Source organism: Panthera leo, chromosome D4 (genome assembly GCF_018350215.1).
Source record: "Panthera leo isolate Ple1 chromosome D4, P.leo_Ple1_pat1.1, whole genome shotgun sequence".
NCBI classification, from domain to species: domain Eukaryota; kingdom Metazoa; phylum Chordata; class Mammalia; order Carnivora; family Felidae; genus Panthera; species Panthera leo.
The window spans coordinates 25,616,955-25,635,509 of NC_056691.1; the positions used below are offsets into that span (position 1 = coordinate 25,616,955).

The 18,555-nt window shown below is 41.5% G+C and overlaps 1 long non-coding RNA gene across 1 annotated transcript in view; it reads left to right on the forward strand.

The window, feature by feature from the left end:
- LOC122204955 overlaps window positions 1-18,555 on the forward strand; it is a 39,135-nt gene that overhangs the window by 1,196 nt on the left and 19,384 nt on the right. Inside the window, exon 2 of the long non-coding RNA XR_006195850.1 lies at window positions 148-238. This is a non-coding gene — a long non-coding RNA (uncharacterized LOC122204955). The remainder of the gene's footprint in view (window positions 1-147; window positions 239-18,555) is intronic.

Here is an 18,555-nt window from a genome sequence, read left to right on the forward strand (position 1 = left end):
TCCATAAATAAAAGTGTTGTTAGAATACAGCCATGTCCAATTGTTTATGTATTGACTAGGGCTATTTCACGCTACAGTGGCAGAGGTCACTGTACAGAGACCAAATGTTCTGCAAAGCTGAAATATTTACTCTTTTGTCCTTTACAGAAAGAGTTTGCTGACCCCTGAACTAGCTGAGTAGATGGCTGGGGTTTCTGGCATTTCCAGCCCCTATGGTGTGCAGCTTGGAGAAGTTTAGGTGAGTTAACTAAGGTCACTTGGCAAGTGTCACAGAATCCGAGCACAGATTTGTTTGGTTTCTCACCCTGTGCTGTCCATCAGCTGAACCTTGAACCATGAGATGAACGTGTTCTGTAGGGGCAGCATGAGTGGAGCACAGGGTTTAGAAGACACACAGGAGGGCTGAGTCTGATGAAGCTGGAAAAAGATACTGCAGGAGGTTAGGTGAGGGCCAGACTGTGGGGGCTTTGAATGCTGAGCTAAAAAAGAAGAACTTTAGGCTTTTGAAGTGGAAGTCTTTTGAGGAGGATATGAGCAGTTCTGAGATGACAGCTCTGACGAAGAAGTAACAGATGGAATAAACGTCTGGTACGATACAGCTGATTTTTGATAGCGGTTAGCCCCTTCAGCTAACACCGTCATTATAAAGGGATCCCACCAATCTTGCTATACAGCCCAGAGAGGTGCAATGTGGCAGAATGGGCTTGAAGGTGAGTTTTGTTTGGCTTCACTGTTTTTTTTTTTTTAAGGGAGTAAACCACTAAACTTAAGACTCCATATAAAAATAAGGGTGTCTGGCATCTCTCAAATAAATTGGAACATCTGGCAACTGGTTCCACATTTCCACATGACAAAAATTGGCTGGAGTTGAGTTGGGACTGATGTTTTTATATTCTCCGTAGTCTTTACCCCTGCTTATTACTCTTTCGACGCTGAGGTCAAGAGTGAGTTCCTGTATCAGTTAGGGTTACATGAGACGCTGTAACAAGTAAACTCTGACATTCCAGTGACTCGATAATCTATAGAAGTATATCATGTTACCCATGTAACAATCCAGTGCGGGTGTCTCAGGGAGTGGATAGCTCTCCTTCACACAATGAATCATTCAGGGACTCAGGTTCCTCCTATCTCATGGGCATAGCCATCTGAGCCTTGGAGTCTTTTGTATGCAAGTGGTGGATAGGGAAAAGAAGGTAGAGAAGGGTCAGATTTCACATTGATCAGAAGCCCTTATGGCAATTGGATTTTTGACCTCTGACCTTATAGCCAATACATTGGTTTAGAACAACAATTTAATGTATATAAAGGGTCTGGTTGGGAAGCTCTGATGAATTTGTACTGGTGTTTGCTCACTATGTCTGCATATTGACTCCATCGGCTTCCTCCTAGTTAAATACTGGACCTTTTTTTTTTTTTTTTTTAATTTGTTAATTTTTGTCATGTAACAGACTACTTCAGGGTTTCATGGTATGGCAACGCCCAATCCTTTTGTTTCGCTCATTGATTCTGTGGATCAGGAATTTGGGCAAGCAAGGCAAAAATGACTTGGCTCTGCTCCTCAGTGACTGGAGACTCAACTGGGAGGGCTTGAACATCTGGGGTCCTACTTAAATGGCTGGAGGGTGGAATCATCTGAAGTTTCCTTCACTCACAGGAAGTGAGTATTTGGGCTATTTGGGACAGTCAAGGGGGAGCTACACCTGGCTTCCTCATGTTTTTTGGGCTTCCTTGCAGCATGGCAGCCTCAGGGCAGGTTTCTTACATGGTGGCTTGGACCTTCAAAAGCAAGTATTTTTGGCAAGCAAGGCCTGAGCTCCATAATATTTTATAACTTAACTTTGGAGGTCATGTAGCTTCACTTCTATAGTATGCTATGGGCCAAACAGTCATAAGTCAATCTTAATTCAAAGGGAGGGGAGATAGATTGCCACCTCTTGATGCGAAGAAGGTAAAAAGAAAGACACACACACAAAACTGGAGGCCATATTTTAAAACTGATACAGATCGGCACCTTAACTGACATCTTTGTGCATGTAGCATAAAGCAGGCCATTCACAGCTAAAGGAGTCAAGTTTCTCAAAAGCTCAAAATATCTCTAACCTGTGGTTTCTGTAATCATCTCTCATTAGCCTGGGGAGATAAAGTGAATGAGAACAATTCTAATTGCTCAAAACCATGACATATGCTATACATCCCAGGTAATCTATTTAAAAGCCTAGTTTCTTCCTATGAATTTTAATATATTTGACTTTGAGTCGGTATGGAATCCTCCCTAGTCTGACATGTGGCTTCTGTCTGAAACAGTTCTCAAAATGTGTCTAAGGCTTCAAGCCTGGCTGCAGATCAACTAGTCCTCCTTAAATAGGATTTATAATTCTGGGTATACTTGGATCTAGAACAGGGTCTTTGTCTCAGGTCCACAGATGAAATTCAAGGCATCCATGATCTTGGATAGGAACACTTACATATTTATTTTCACTAACCTCGAACTGAAATACAACATTTCGTTTAGTTATGAATGTTGGCAATGAACCCTACTAATATTAGCTGTACCTATGACCCTGGGGCTTTGCCAGCAAAAGAAATCAATGATATTTTCATGTATTATTACAGTTGTTTCAGTTCTCTTGAAGTACTGTTTATGTTCATCGTTACTTTGAAATTATGATAGTTCTTGAACACGTTAGGTTGCACATGACCAATCTTCCTTTCTACAGACACATGTCCAACAAAGCTGGGCAATTATCCAGATGACTCCGCTCCCTGTTGTGGTTCAGCCACCAGCCCGGGGCATCCTTCCTTCTCACCCTGTCACCAGGCACCTACATTGCTTTGCATTCTTCTCTAATGCACAGTTGTGGAATGGCCAAAACATGGGAGGAGGGGAGTCATTTTTATTGCTTGGTAACATTTTGCAAAAATGGACAGTCAAAATGTGAATTTGTAGCCCTCTATAAAGGGGTGCACCTGTAATTCTGGAGGTGATTGTGGGTGAGAATTCTGATGGGGTTGACAGAGGAGTAACAGGGAGTATGGACATAGGAACTGGAGAGTGGGACCAGCCTGGGTAACACTTTCATCTGGAAGTTTAGGGCTCTACCTTTATGGACAGAGCCATGTTGTGAAAGGCAGAGGCTTTGCAAAAGTATTATTTTTGGGAGTAAGCATGAACATGGCATAAAAGTTAAAAGACCCAAAACGGATTTACTGAAAGGTACTCACCTTAATGCTGTCCCTCAGCTACCCACATCCCTTCCCCAGTGATAGTAACTGCTATCACATTTTGGGGCATAACTCTCCATATAGTGAATTTTATGCAATCAACACACACACACACACACACACACACACACCACACAGTACCATGCCTCTGCCATGGCAAGAGTGTCCTATTTTTTGAGTATCATGAAAACGTGCATTATATTACAAAACTCAAATTGTATGAGAAGACATCAATTGCTGAATAAAAGTCTCCTTATGCTTCTCCTTGAGGAAAATTATTTGAAGTATTTATTTTTTAGTGCTTTTGATGTCTAGCTCCATATTTCAGATAAGCTGCATATATCTGACTTACTCACTTTTATTGACTTACTGACTTCAGATAGGGTCTAGTATTCTCCACTATGAAATGCTTCAGCTAAATCCGTGTCCATTAACGAGTGTAAGTCATCTTTAACATTTTTATATTAGTTATTCTTTTCATTCTTCCTTTAGTTATTTTTATAACTTTGACAACTGTTACTTTTCTAGTGTCAGTATTAATAACATTTGTTTTCTGTTCTATAGATAGGATTAATTATTCCATGCATCGACCATATGTTCTTCTGAGTATTAACAATGACCAAAATCAGCACTATTTTATTATGTAAATATTATTTATTTCCAAACAAATTATTGTGATTGGACTCTGAGAGAGGGAAATATAACCTAAATTGCTAACACCCAAAGCAATATTAATCATAACACTAATATGTATGGAATACCACCAGCCCACTTATTTATTTTTAAAATGTGTGTGTGTGTGTGTGTGTGTGTGTGTGCACGCGTGTGATAGAATTGATACATAACATTGTGTAAGTTTACGGTGCACATGTGTTGATTTCCTGCACTTAGACATTGCAGCATGATGCCCACCGTAGTGTTAGCTAACACCTCCATCATATCATACAGTTATCATTGTTTTGTGTGTGTTGGGAATAATTAAGATCTAGTCTCTTAGCAACTTTGAAGTTTATAATACAATGCTGTTGTCTGTAATCACTATGCTTTGCCTTAGATCTCTAGGACTCATTTATTTACCAGTTGCAAGTTTGTAATCTTGAACAACATATCCCCAATTCCCCCCCCCCCCCCGCCCCTGGTAACCACCATTCTACTCTGTTTTTATGAGTTTGGCTTTTTTAGATTCCACCTGTAAGTGACAGCATACAGTATTTTTGAGATAAATCAGATAGAGAAAGGTAAATGCTATATGCTATCACTTACAGGTGAAGTCTACCAATCCTACTTTAAAAATGAGCATGTAGAGGTCCAGGGTACTAAGAAACTTGTCCCAAGGTCACACAGTATTTAGTAGAACAGGGTGGACAGGATTTGAAACTGGGAAATATGATTCAAGAGCCCATGATCTTAACCACTGCACTATTCTTGCCTTTCGAAGCAATAAAAGCAAATGGATTCTCTTGCCTCATACTCCATCAATTTCCTGTCTCCTAAAATTCCTTGTAGTAAAGCATACATGGAAATGGTTGAAGTAAAATGTAAGAGTAACCCCTGTACCTTTCCCATAACCATCGCCCATCCCAAAGGAAACTAATGTTAACACTTTGGCAGATATCTTTCCAATCCCTTTTCCATGGAATTTAATGAGCTCACATGTTCTGTATTTTACCAATTGACTTGCTTTTCGATTTGGAGATCTTCCCATATCAGCATATAAAAATCTACTACATTCCTTTTTAAATAGCAGTAAAACATTTTCTTTATAAGGCTGTTCTATAATCTACATAATCACTCCCTTATTGATGGATGTTTGAATTGGTTCCAGTGTGCACTATTACAGACGCAACAGCCAGGAATGGCTTAGTCCTGCTCTTTGGGCAAGTGTGTATTTTTGTCCAGGATAGGTTGGTAGCAATGAAAGTGCTGTATGTGTCAGGCACATTACAAATTGTGATGGCTCTTGCCAAATTGTTTCTCCCTACGCCCAACAGGCTTTAAAATTTATATTTCTTCCACATTGAATGAAAATGCTTCTTTCTTTTAGAGCATCTTCAACATTTGAAATCATCCCATTTTTTAAAAAAGTGTTTATTTATTTATTTTGAAAAACAGTGTGAGAGAGAGGGGCAGAGAGAAGGAGAGAGAGAACCCCAAGAAAGCTTTGTGCTGTCAGCCCGGAGCCTCACATGGGGCTTGATCCCTTGAACCGTGAGATCCTGACTTGAGTCGAAATCAAGAGTCGGATGCTTAACTGACTGAGTCACCCAGGTGCCTCATATATATATATATATATATATATATATATATATATATTTTTTTTTTTTTTTTTTTTTTTTTTTTTTTTTTTTGCCAAGCTAATGGGTAAAACTTATGATATCTTTTATGGATAAAACTTATGGGTTGTTCATATGCATTTTTATTATTAATAAGCATCACCATCTTTTTATTGACATTTCACTCTGTTTATTGACATTTGTAATTCTTCCTCTGCAAATTGCCTGTTTATAGCATTTGCTCAGTTAACTATTGAGATATGGGCCTCATAGGTTTTTTAGGAAATCTGTATACTTGGGATAATAATCTTTTCTTTAGGACATTGTATGTATTTTTCTACAATGTATTGCTTGTTTCTTGGGTTTATTTGTGGTGTCCTTTGTCTTACAGAATTTACAATTTTTAAGTAGTCAAATCTGTCAGTCTAGTGTAAGATGCTGCAATTAGCATCTCAGACCCAAAGTGTCTAAAACCACATTTCCCACTGATCCCCAGGTTACTTTCTCCTCTTGACCTTGTACCCATTCATTTATTTAACAAATGCGGCAAGGCCTATGGGACACTTGAGTTTTTGTTTTGTTTTTGTTTTTACCAGGAGGGTGGCCGGCAAACTTCGGGGCAATGATTTTGTAATTTTTTTAAAAGCAAGAGAGTTCAAAGAGATCTTTTAAAATGCAATTATCATGCACTCCACTTAGAAGCAGAAAACAATAGGTGGTGAGGATTGTGTCTTTGCAAGTTCCTGCACTGAAACTTCATTGCAAATTACTAAATGTGTTGCCTCAGGACAGACTTCTCAACTCTGATGTTGTCAAACTTTATTTGGCTCTCTTTAGCTCACTAATGTCCAAACCAGACCTCTTTTCAGCCCACAGAGACCCCATTTTTTATTGTGAGTACAATAGGAGTGGGAAGCACGCAGAAAGATGGTGCAACTTTCTGCACAAACCCAGGGCAGGTGTTCTCTCGCGGTGGTGGAAAACGTTCCTGAATCCTTCCCATGCTGGGTGGGGTTGGGAGGCAAACCTAGGGGAAACTATCAGTTTGAAAAATGGGGTCTCTTTCCTTCCTTCTTGGGATTTTTCTCCCTCCTTCCTCCTCCTCTTGGCCCTCCCATTGGTCTTGTCAGGGAAGGAAGCATGTTGCTTTATGTTCATTCTTTGCTCTCCCCCAGCTTTCATGGCTGTCCTTTGGGGACCTCACAGAAACTTCCCATTGCAGAGTACTTGACAACATGGAAACTGGGTCGACTCAAACCTGTGAATTTCCTTTCCTGAAACCTTAGGATGCCATGGGGTCCCCCAGCTGATTTCATAAATTTGGTGTCACATTGTAAATCAAGCAGCTGCAGAGTGGCCAGAACATCTGCTTGGTTCTGCTATTCTCTTTACAGCAAAAGAAAACTAACTGTAAAGAGGTCAGTGAGATGTGTATATTGACAGTAAGTGCTTGTATGGATCAGAAATATCTGGATCTTTTGTTTCCTAAAAATAACATCTCACACAAACACACACACACACACACACACACACACACACACACACACATAACATGGAACTCTTGAAGTGAGTAGTTCCCTGGAGGTTATTGGGATCTCTATTCAATTTTAGCAATTTAAAGATGTTGGAAGCAGTGGTGGAACATAAATAGTTAAAGAGGGTGCAAGACAGGAACTGTTATCTATAACTACTAAGGCATGGGAGACCATTTTCTTTAACAAGATTATATCTATTTCCATTTCTTACAGACTAGCATATCAGGTTAGGCTATGCTGTGGTAGCAAACACCCCCTTCCCTCAATTTCAGCAACAACCCCACAGAGGTTTGTTCATGGCTTGTGCAAGCTTGATGGGGGTCAGATGACCCTCCTAGACAATTGACCTCCATGCGTGGGGAACTGGACCAGAGAGTTGCACACAGCCCTTAGGCTCTAGCCACGTGGCCATAGCCACTGCAAGAAGGTTTGGGAATGTGAAAGAGTCCAATGGGTGTTTGGCAAGCAGTAAATGTCTCGGATACCCCAAGCTGGATTTGAGAGACATAATAACGATAATAATTCCTCCTTGTTTTGCTTAATTGTTAGCTTTGACTAGCAACTATCCCTTTCCTTCTTTTTCTCCTTTCTTTTCATTTCTACCACCAATAACCATAATAGTATGCTAAAAATCAATCTTAAATGACAGGTAGAAAGTCAATATGGTTTAAAAGGTGTGTGTGTAGAAGAATATTTATGGACTATGTATAGTTCTATAGGAATAAAGTTATTCTACTGTGAAATACAAGTTCTTAACTAAAGGTTCCCCAGCATGCTGTCCTCTGCCCCTTAAATAGTTTCTACAGTAGACTGTTTGGTCAGCCGTTCAAGTCCATCCTCCCTGTACTGCCCTCCTGAGCCTTTCTGAAAATCACCTGGGACACTAGTTAAAGATATAGATTCGTGGGTCTCATGCTGAATGCACTTAAACCAGGATTTTGTTGGGTAGGGCTCATGTTGAAAGAGCTCCACAGATGATTCCAATAAACACTGAAATTTGAGAAAGGCTAACTTGTATTAATTCTCCCAGGAGTATATGCATATTTTAAAAGGATAGCTGAAAGAAGAAAATGCCTCATACAAAAGAATGATCTACTAAAAGTTGATAGTCAAACACTGGTTGGGGGAGTGACCTTTGGGCAAAGGCTTTCCTCCATTCAGTCATACGAGTTTGCTTATTCAGCTATATTAAGTCGGCGTGGACAATTCGTTTTGTATTGTTTTGTTGTTTTAAAAGTGTCTCTTTCAGGTGTTCTACTGTATTCTTGTGTTGCATCTGTTGGGTCTTCTTGACAAAGGATAGTTTCCTATCATAGATTTTCATTTTTGAAAAGTTCATCTGCAGGTGGGAGCTCATTTTCAGATGGAGCTATTTTTTCCTCTAAGGGTGTCCCTGATCCCTGGAATGTGGAAGTATCCTCATAAAGTGGTTTTTGCTTTGTTCCATCAGGTGTCCAACAGGTTTTACTTGCTTTGGACCGTTTCCCCGTGGTTGGCATCATGGCACCTTGCAGGGAAGGATGTACTTGAGATCTTCAAATCACACATGGCACAGGCATGTGGTTTTTAGTTCTATCCATCCAATGGCATGGGAGAGGTGTACTTCCTTGCCATTCAGTAGACCCTATTATAGTGTTGTTGTTTTTCTAGACCCTTCCTTCTCAAAGCAAATAACGCTTCCAGGGTCTGTTTCAAAGCCATATATCCTATCCCTTCAAAATTCCTACATTGTCTCTGATACCATTCACTCCTTTCTTTGGGCAGCCATGGTATCATCTGTAAGATAACTATGTAGCTTTTAATTTCTTTCTTTTTTTTATTTCCTGGTGCCTAAGGGTATTCAAATCTTTATTTTGAATTCAGCTTAGAATTTTTTTAAATGGTGATATTTTATCCACTATATGTTTGGAGCCTGGCCAGGGAAGGGCATATACTAACTTAGTGCTTCAGTCTGCCATTTTACCTGAAGCTTCACAAGGTTTTTTGGAAGCATGTTCCTTTGCAGTCAGTTGTGTTCATTTGCTTTGTGCCATCGGTGATGTTTTGTTTGGTGAATCCCTTTGTTCTTGGACAATATTTGATGTTAAAAAAGGGCCCCCTTCAAGCAGAAAACAGACCATTAATCAGAGTCTCCTGTGGAATTTGATTCAATTTCCTCCCATAGCTCTTATCACACTATGTTATGGTCAGTTCCAGACAGATTTGCTTTCCATACCATAGGCTTCTAGGGCCAGTGAGCAGATCTCACTAACCTTTTTATCTTCAGTGCTGGAAAAGTGTCTAGCACACAGGGTTGGTTGGGAAAATGTTTGTGTTGTTGATTCTTAGGCAGGAAGACTTGCCACTGAGGATGGTGATGGTGATGGTGATGATGATGGGGATGGGGATGATGTTGTGTGCTACTGCATAAGAAGGGCCCCACAGAATTCTGGTTCTGGTGTGAATGGTTAGAACATCCTTCTCAGTTTATCGGATTTTTAAGTGCTGTTAGTGGCTATTAACTAGTCTGTGTAGATCAACACCTGCTCCCTGCCTAGATGCACACACAGCCATTAGTCGCAGAGAACAGCCTCACCCCAGGGATTGGAAATACATAAAAACTCAAGGAGGGACTTATCTTCCTGTTCTCAGTGATGGCCTTGGGTCCCCAAATACACGCTCACAGGCCATCTGCCACATGCTCTGTTTGCCCACTTACCTCCTTTCCTCCCTCCTTCTCTCTCCTTTCTACCTCTATAGGTGAAGGTGCTTAACTGAGATAAACCATAGTGATTTATCAGTAATATTTGTTGAATGAATTCTTTTAATTAGCCTTAAAAAGGCAAAAATATTGTCCAGCTTACTTTTTCATACAGAGGCGCCTCTAATGTATAAACTAATGATAATGGTTAACACTTACTAAGCACATCATTTTCCATCAGGTATCTGGATGGAGATACCAATGACACCTATGGAATCATTTCATCTCGGAAACCACCTGACGTATATGACACATATGTTGAATCCTGCTCACCTGAGGCAGAGAGTAATTCATCCCAGATCACACACCCTGTAAATGGTAGAACCGAGAGCTCTGAGTCCAGGCTACCTGGTTATAATGGTTGTACCACAGTTCAAGCATTACTCATCTGCTGAAGAAACACTCCACGTTGCAGTGCCCACCAGGCCCAACCACACAGTTGGGATCTTTATTTTTCAGTCAAGAGCAATATAAAAGGATAGAAAGTGCTGGGCCCCTCATCCCCTTCCATGTTGTCAGATTCAAGGAGACAGGGAACCAAAGCAGTTAGGTTTTCTGTGGCAAGGCTGAGTCTGAAAGCTTAGGTCAGTACCAAGGATTTGTGATCTCAGTATCGTGGACCCTTCATCTGGTTTCTAGATGATAGGATTATATTTTAAGAACTTAATGGTAATAATATTTAAATATTAATATTAGAGAAATAATAATCAAAAATTAGCCAAATTAAATTCAATTTAAATATTCAAATTAAATATTCAAACATTCAAATTAAATTTCTTTAATGATCTGAAATAAATGTTGAGATGCAAGCGAGTCTGTTTTATAGTTTAAAAAAAGAGGGGGACAGAGACAGAGAAAGAGAAAATGCTAACCTTAATACAGGCTCTAGAGAAGCTGGCAGTCTCTCTGTGTGAGACGTCTAGCACCACAGACAAGAAGTTTGGCTAAGGCAATACTTTCCATGAGAGATGATGCTTACCCACTCTGCCTGCTCTGGGGACCAAGATCTAGACTGTAATTACATGAGTTTGTGTGTGGGGTCCATTAGACCAGATATCTATTCATTAGGCTATCTGGTAACTCTATGTTAACAAGGATTAGGTGGAGGTCATGGGCAAGTTCCAGGAAATCTTGTAAAAATGCTTACATATGTTCTTTGTCCCTTCTGGCTCATTTACTCCCTTTTTTAAAAAATTTAAATTTTAGTTATTTAACATACAGTGCAATGTTGGTTTCAGGAGTAGTGTCAGTGATTTGTCACAAGTGCCCTCCTTAGTACCCATCACCCATGTAGCCCATCTCCCACCCACCTGCCTCCACCAATAGCTTGTTTTCTATCACTAAGAGTCTCTTGTGGGTTTTTCCCCCTCTCTTTTGTCCCCCCGCCCCATTCCCATATGTTCATCTGTTTTGTTTCTTAAATTCCACATATGAGTGAAGTCATGTGGTATTTGTCTTTCTCTGATTGACTTATTTCACTTAGCACAATACATCCTGGCTCATTACAAAGAGCGAGATCTGATTCTTTTTGATGGCTTAGTAATATTTCATTGTATATTTTATACTACACCTTCTCTACCATCTTTACCTATTCGTCAGTCAATCATTTCCTTCCTGTTGACTGAAATTTAAATAATGGTTGCGGATGCAGCAGCCATCTTGGACCATGAGGTATACCATGATGGAGTAAAAAGGGTGAGCCTGGACCCTTGTCCTCCTGGAGAGCACTATCAGTCCTGGACTGCTTTGGTTTAGATATGAAAAAAAAAATGTCCTTTTAGCGAATTCAAGTTATTGTTAATTTGGATTTTATCCCACTTACACCTAAACCTAATTGTAGTTGATCAGCCCTGCGCCAAGTGATTCCCAGCGGACATTACGCAGTGTGAGTTGGAGAGAAGCAAAGCCTACTTACCGATTCGACCGTTTTGCAGCCAGCAGACCAGACCACAGAACCCTGTCAAAACAATAATGGTGGTGCTTGCTCTGCTTAGACACTCTCCCCCGAGTTTGTGCTTAGCTGACTCCTTCCCACTGTGATAAAGGGGAGGTGGAAAACTCTGCCACCCTTTAAGTGCTTCCACTTCTCACCATCTGACTTTTGCCAGGTGCCTTTGCTGTTTCGATCAGAGAAAGCTGGGTTCCTGATTGTCCCGTTCCGTATTGTGGAAGATAAGAATTTGGTGGGGCTTATCCCTTGCATTAATTACAGCAGAGAACTAGAAGGGCCCAGGTGATGCTGGGAAGCCTGATTCCATTTCTTTTTCTCCAGAGGAAGAGTGTGTAGTGGGTGAAGATAATAAGGATAGTAGGGACAACACGAATGCTCTGGTACAAAGTCCACTTTGCTTTTCAGGCAAGCAGGTCTTCCCATTAGACTCGCCAGCTCGAAGTGTATCCAGGGTAGAAACTTAAGGTGGATGTAATTAAAGTCCATAAGCATATTGGGAACGAGAAATTGCAAAATGCTGTGGGATGGCATTTACACCGAAGGATCTGCAATTATCCCCGCTGATGGTGAGGGATCTTATCGCTACTCCTCTGGGCCAGGATGTAGTCGCTTCCTCCTCCTCGTGAGTGTGATGGTATCTCTTGTGACTTGGCTCTGAAACAACTCCTGCTTAGAAGCTGACACCGCACTTGCAAAAAAATGTTTCTAATCTTTGAAATAATGACAGTACACCATGAGAGTCTTGAAATGGTTTCTTTTTTATTTTTAAAGTTTATTTATTTATTTTGAGAGAGAGAAAGAGCACTCGGGTTGGGGAGGGGCAGAGAGAGGGAGAGAGAGAGAATCCCAAGCAGGCTCCGCACTGTCAGTGCAGAGCCCAAGACGGGGCTCGAACCCACGAACCGTGATACCATGGCCTGAACCAAAATCAAGAGTCTGACGCTTAACCGACTGAGACATCCAGGTGCCCGTTGGAATGGTTTCCTAGCTCGGGCAAATTTTTACTGCTCTGGCTTTGCAGTTGTCGATGTATGAAGACTTTACTGAAGGACTGTGCTTGGGAGAAGAGATTGGTAAATATGTGCTCCATTATGTCTTTTAGGGCAGCATAAACAGGGCATACAAGCAATACATGTTTTTATAATTTGGGACATACGGGGAACATCACATGTAATTATGTTTATAGCAATAGCAGCACTGACTATATGCTGGGTACTTTCTACGTACTTCTCATATACTACCTCACCTAATCTGATAATCCCCAAAGGCAAATGCTATCGTTATCCTCATTCCAAAGTTCAAATGAGGACACGGAGGCACAGAAAGATTCATTTGTCCAAGGTCATACGGTTGATATAGGTGGAGCTGAGATTTGAACCAGGGGACATATCCCAGAGTCCAAGCTCTTAACCATTACACAGACCATCTTTTTTTGATGTTTAATGAATACACACACACACACACACACACACACGATATTGAAGGAACCTCAAAGGGTCAAAGTTATCCATTCTCAGATTTCCAGCAAATCCTTCTTTTCAGTACTTGTGACAGCAACTTGTACATGATTTTAAACAGTCACAGATAGTAAGAATTATCCCTATTCTCTAAAATTAGAATTGACACCCTCTTCAATTTCGGACAAGTAAATTAACCTTCCTAGGCCTTGGTTTGCTTATTGTAGAATTGGAATAATTGGGATAGGGACATCAAGTAAAGGCAGTGTATAAAATGCCTGTGTCATATGCAACTCTTTCAGTTGTCATTGACTGAAAACGCAGCTTAAGTCAATTTTTTAAGCAAACTAGTGGGAATTCTTTGCTCCTGTAACTGAGAAGTCACAGGGTGATCTTTAGATTGGATCCACAGCCAAACGGAGTGATCCTCTTTGTTTATTTGTATTGCTGTTACTCTACTCCTCAGTTCCAGTTTCCTCTTTCCTTCTTTTTTTTTTTTAATGTTTATTTAGTTTTGAGAGAGAGAGAGAGAGAGAGAGAGCAGGGGAGGGGCAGAGAGATAGAGGGAGACACAGAATCCAAAATGGGCTTCAGGCTCTGAGCTGTCAGCGTGGAGCCCAATGTGGGGCTTGAACCCATGAACACAAGATCATGACCTGAGCCAAAGTTGGACACTTAACTGACTGAGCCATCCAGGTGCTCCTCCTTTTTTCTTCTTTTTACTGATTTTGTTCTCAGGTTTCACAGGAAGGAAAGACATCTCCAACCACACCTTCAAATACTAGCTGGAAAGCACTAGCTGGGATTCCTGGGAGTTAGCTCTGATGAGTTCTGACTGGCTCAGCCTGAGTCACATGGCTTTCTTCCAGCCAATCACTGTGGCTGGGGAAATTGCTTGCTCCTGTTGGCCAGACATAAGTCACTTGCTTCAGTCTGGTGGAGTCCTCAGGCACAGAGGCTAAGAGCAGGGATGGGATCTCCCTGCCAATCAGGATGCTTGCCCTTCTGGAGATAAGCCTAAGTAAATGCAGAGCACCAGAGACCAGCCTCCTGTGTACACAAGGCCTGGCCCTTGCGAGGAACTCGACAAATGCTGGTTCCAGACCTATGCTTGTGTTGGGACTCCCAAGATGCCCCTCCAAAGCATCTTTCTCAGGGTTGTGTCAATTGGAATGGCATTGGAGAACTTGTTGTTGCTGTTTTTTTGTTTTGTTTTTGTTTCTAAATTTGAATATGAATGACCCACAATGCAACTTAGTTTCAGGTGTGCAACTTAGTGATTTGACAAGTTTATATGTTATGCTATGTTCCCCTTAATATACCTACCATCTATCCCATCACGTCCCTCTTCTAATATCAGGGACTGCATTCCTTCAGGCTGTGCCTTTTTGGAGAACCTTGTTTTCACAGGGTAATAGATGTCATTAGAATTGCAAGAAAGTACATCCTTACCTCGCTTTTACTCAATATTTCCTTCCACTACCACTCATCCTGTTTCCCCAGCAATCCTAAAAGCCTTGCACATCCTTTCTTCTGATAGGAGGACCAGAGATCAAGTGGTGATAATGTGCCTACCATATCTTATCAGGCAGTCTGCCAGCAAGCCCTCACTAAGTCCCCAGCGTCGGAGAACACGATTCAGTGCGGAGCGTGAAGGGAACTTGTTATTGCAAGGAAAAGAAAAGCAGGAGTCCAAACTTTCCCACTTATCTTTACTGTAATTAGGCAAGTTAGTGATTCAGTGTTAACCATCAATTTAGTCATTCATTTAGTAAGTACCTCTCCTGTTTCCAGTTCTATGGCTGACCCACAATGCAACATTAGTTTTAGGTGTACAACTTAGTGATTTGACCAGTACTGAGGGTGCTGGAGCTGTAAGAGACTTGGGAGCTCCTTTTTTGTTTTAATTAGAAAAAAAAAATTTTTTTAGCTTATTTATTCCATCTTCTTTACTCTCTCCCATCATGGAAAAAGCTGGTGTCTGAGCTGAGTCCTAACCAGTCTAGAGGTTCTTCCACCATACCTGTCTGTGCTTTTCAAAATGTGCTTCTGGAGGGGCGCCTCGGTGGCTCAGTCGGTTAAGCCTCTGACTTGAGCTCAGGTCATGATCTTGGAGTTCGTGGGTTCGAGCCCCACGCCGTCGGGCTCTGTACTGACAGCTCAGAGCCTGGAGCCTGCTTCCGATTCTGTGTCTACCTCTCTCTCTGCCCCTCCCCTGCTTGTACTCTGTCTCTGTCTCTCTCAAAAATAAATAAAACATTAAAAAAAATGTGCTCCTGGAGTCCCACATTTCCAAGGGGAAGATGCCGAGTTTTTCATGGTGCTGAGGAGAGGATAAATAGGTGGGCCATCCTTTCATATCTTGGAGTTCCTTACAAGAATGTTTTCAAAGAAAGGAATACACACACACACACACACACACACACACACAGATGCTGGAATCAGACAGGTCTGAACTCCATTTCTGCCTCTGGCTATCTAAGCATGTGACCTTGGGCAGGTCAGGTAATCTCTGTGGATCGATTTTCTCATCAATTAAAATGAATATGGTAATAAGTACTTCATAGAACTATTTCATCGAACTTCGTAGAACATGGTGAGGATTCATCGAGATAAGTTATATGAAAAGTATTTGATACAGTGCCTGACACATAGTAGGAGCTTAATAAAAGTTCATTCTCATCCCCTTCTCCCCTTCCTTCCTGCCTCCCTCCCTTCTGACCCCATCGGCAAGCAGCTGGAGGCGGCCTAGGTGTAAACAGAAGTTGATCCGAGATATAGGACTTGCTTCCCCTTCTACATTGCTGTTGCTCTACCTGCTTTTGAGCCCCAAGCAGCAGTGAGCGCCCATCAGAAGATGCCAGCAGTCGGGGCGCCTGCGTGGCTCAGTCGGTTAAGCGTCCGACTTCGGCTCAGGTCTTGATCACACGGTCCGTGAGTTCGAGCCCAGCATCGGGCTCTGCGCTGACCTACTTCAGATTCTCTGTCTGCCATTCTCACTGCCCCTCCCCACTCACACTCTCTCTCCCAATAAATAAACATTAAAAAAAGAAGAAGAAGAAGATGCCAGGAGGGAGTGACAGCAACCTTTAAGAGGAGTGCCCTCACTTTGCTCAGCACTGTAACCTGGGATGGCCCTGGCTGCCATCTGAGATGCTGCGCTCCTGGGAACATCAGAGTGCTGGCTCCAACAGTGAGCCCGAGGGAGGAGTGGAAGAAATGCTTCTCTGTTTAGTTCTCTTCAGAGCAAACTCCTTGTGAATACCATGAGATATAGTGCAGTCAGAAATGTTTAGTGGCAAGTTACAGGTCAAATTTCTTTTAAGCATAGAGAGGGAATTATTGGTTAAGCCACCCTGAATCTGAGTGGCTTCCGGAATGCTGTATTCAGTTACTCCAGCAATGGCTTCAGAATCTGTACCTCTTAATCTACCTCTACATTCTGAGGCAAGTCCTCCTCCTCCTCTTCCTCCTCCTCCTCCTCCTTCTCCTTCTCCTTCTCCTTCTCCTTCTCCTTCTTCTTTCTTCTTTCTTCTTCTTCTTCTTCTTCTTCTTCTTCTTCTTCTTCTTCTTCTTCTTTTCTGACTTCTCCTTCTTCTTTTTCATGTTTATTTTTAAGAGAAACAGAGAGACAGAGAGACAGAATGCAAGCGGGAAAGGGGCAGAGAGAGAGGGAGACATGGAATCTGAAGCAGGCTCCAGGCTCCCAGCTGTCAGCACAGAGTCCTACATGGGGCTCAGACCCATAAATTGGAAGATACTGATCTGAGCTGAAGTCAGATACTCAACTGACTGAGCCACCTAGGTGCCCTGGTGAGGCAAGTCCTTCTGTAGTTGTGACAAGATGGTCACTAACAATTCCCAGACTGTTTCCTCCCAACTTTATAATCACAGCAAAAAGACAGCTTCTGTGGGTCTCCTGGGTGGCTTAGTCCCGTTGAGGTCAGGTCATGTTCTCATTGTCCTGAGATCAAGCTCCACGTCAGGCTGCATGCTTGGTATGGAGGTGGAGCCTGCTTGTGATTCTCTCTCTCTCTCTCCCTCTCTCTTTCTCTCTCTCTCTCTTTCTCTCTTTCTCTCTCTCTCTCTCTCTCTGTGCTCTCTCTCTCTCTCTCTCTTTTTGAGAACCTATTGGTTCCAGCAAGACTTCCAACCCTGAGTCTCATCAGTCTGGTTTGGGGCATCTGCCCATCCCTGAACCCTTCACTGTGGGAAATAAGGTGCAATTGTCTGAGTGGCCAGGCCTCCTCCTGGAAGGGGAGGTAGACCAAGAATGGAGAAGACATGATTCCAAAGGTGAGTCTAGGGGCTGGCACCAGAAGGAGTCAAAGTAGGTAAAAACAGTAGAAATTTACTCTAAGCCTTTTCTTATATAATATAAAGACCTTACAAAGAAAGTCTATATTACAACATAGAAAAAAGGTACAAGACCTTTTCCAAGACCATTAAAAATTGAATTATTAGCCTATTTTCCCTAGTAAGCTACCCAGTAACAAAAAGAATGAATCAAAGGTAAGTTTTTACTTCACCAGTGCCATCGATAAGTTCCTTGGATTCTTTGTTTCCACCCCCAATAAATTTCTTAACTGCCAATCACTGAAAAATACCACGAAGCTGTGTGTGAGGCTTAGTTTTATGTGTCAACTTAGCTAGACTATAGTGTCTATTTATATTCAAACGTTTATGTCTATGAGTACTTCATAGAGCTATTTAATAGAATTTCTTAGAACATGGCGAAGATTCAGTGAGATAAGTTATGTGAAAAGTACAGTGCCCGCCACATAGTTGGAGCTTAATAAAAGTTTATTGTCATCCCTTTCTTCCTTTGTTCTTCTCTCTGTCTCTCTCTGTGTCTCTCTGTCTCTGTCTCTCTCTATTGCGCTCTCTCTCTCTCTCTCTCTCTCTCTCTATATATATATATATACATATATATATATACACATACATGCATGTATTTACTATACATATTTATATATATAAGGAGAGAGGGATGAATGTATATGTATATACAAATATGTATATTTGTGTTTATATAGAGAGATAATACAGTTTCTACTGGTTGTGTTTCTCTGGTTGAACTCTGAGTGATACACCACAGAATCTCAAGACAGTCTGTAGTTGAAAAATAGACTTGGCCGTGATGTCAGTCACTTTTAAGTCAAAGTTGAGGCAGAAGCCAGTCCCTTCAGTGGACAAGCTATGTAATTTGATTGAACCTGTAGTGCGGTCATCTTATTACCACACTTTCACACCAATGATACCACATTTTGTGGGTCCCCATAAAACAAAGTGTCACTGTAATACTAGAAATAAATACTTGATAATACTTGAAAGGTAGCACCTCTCTACTGAGGAATTTAAACTACTTCACAGGCAT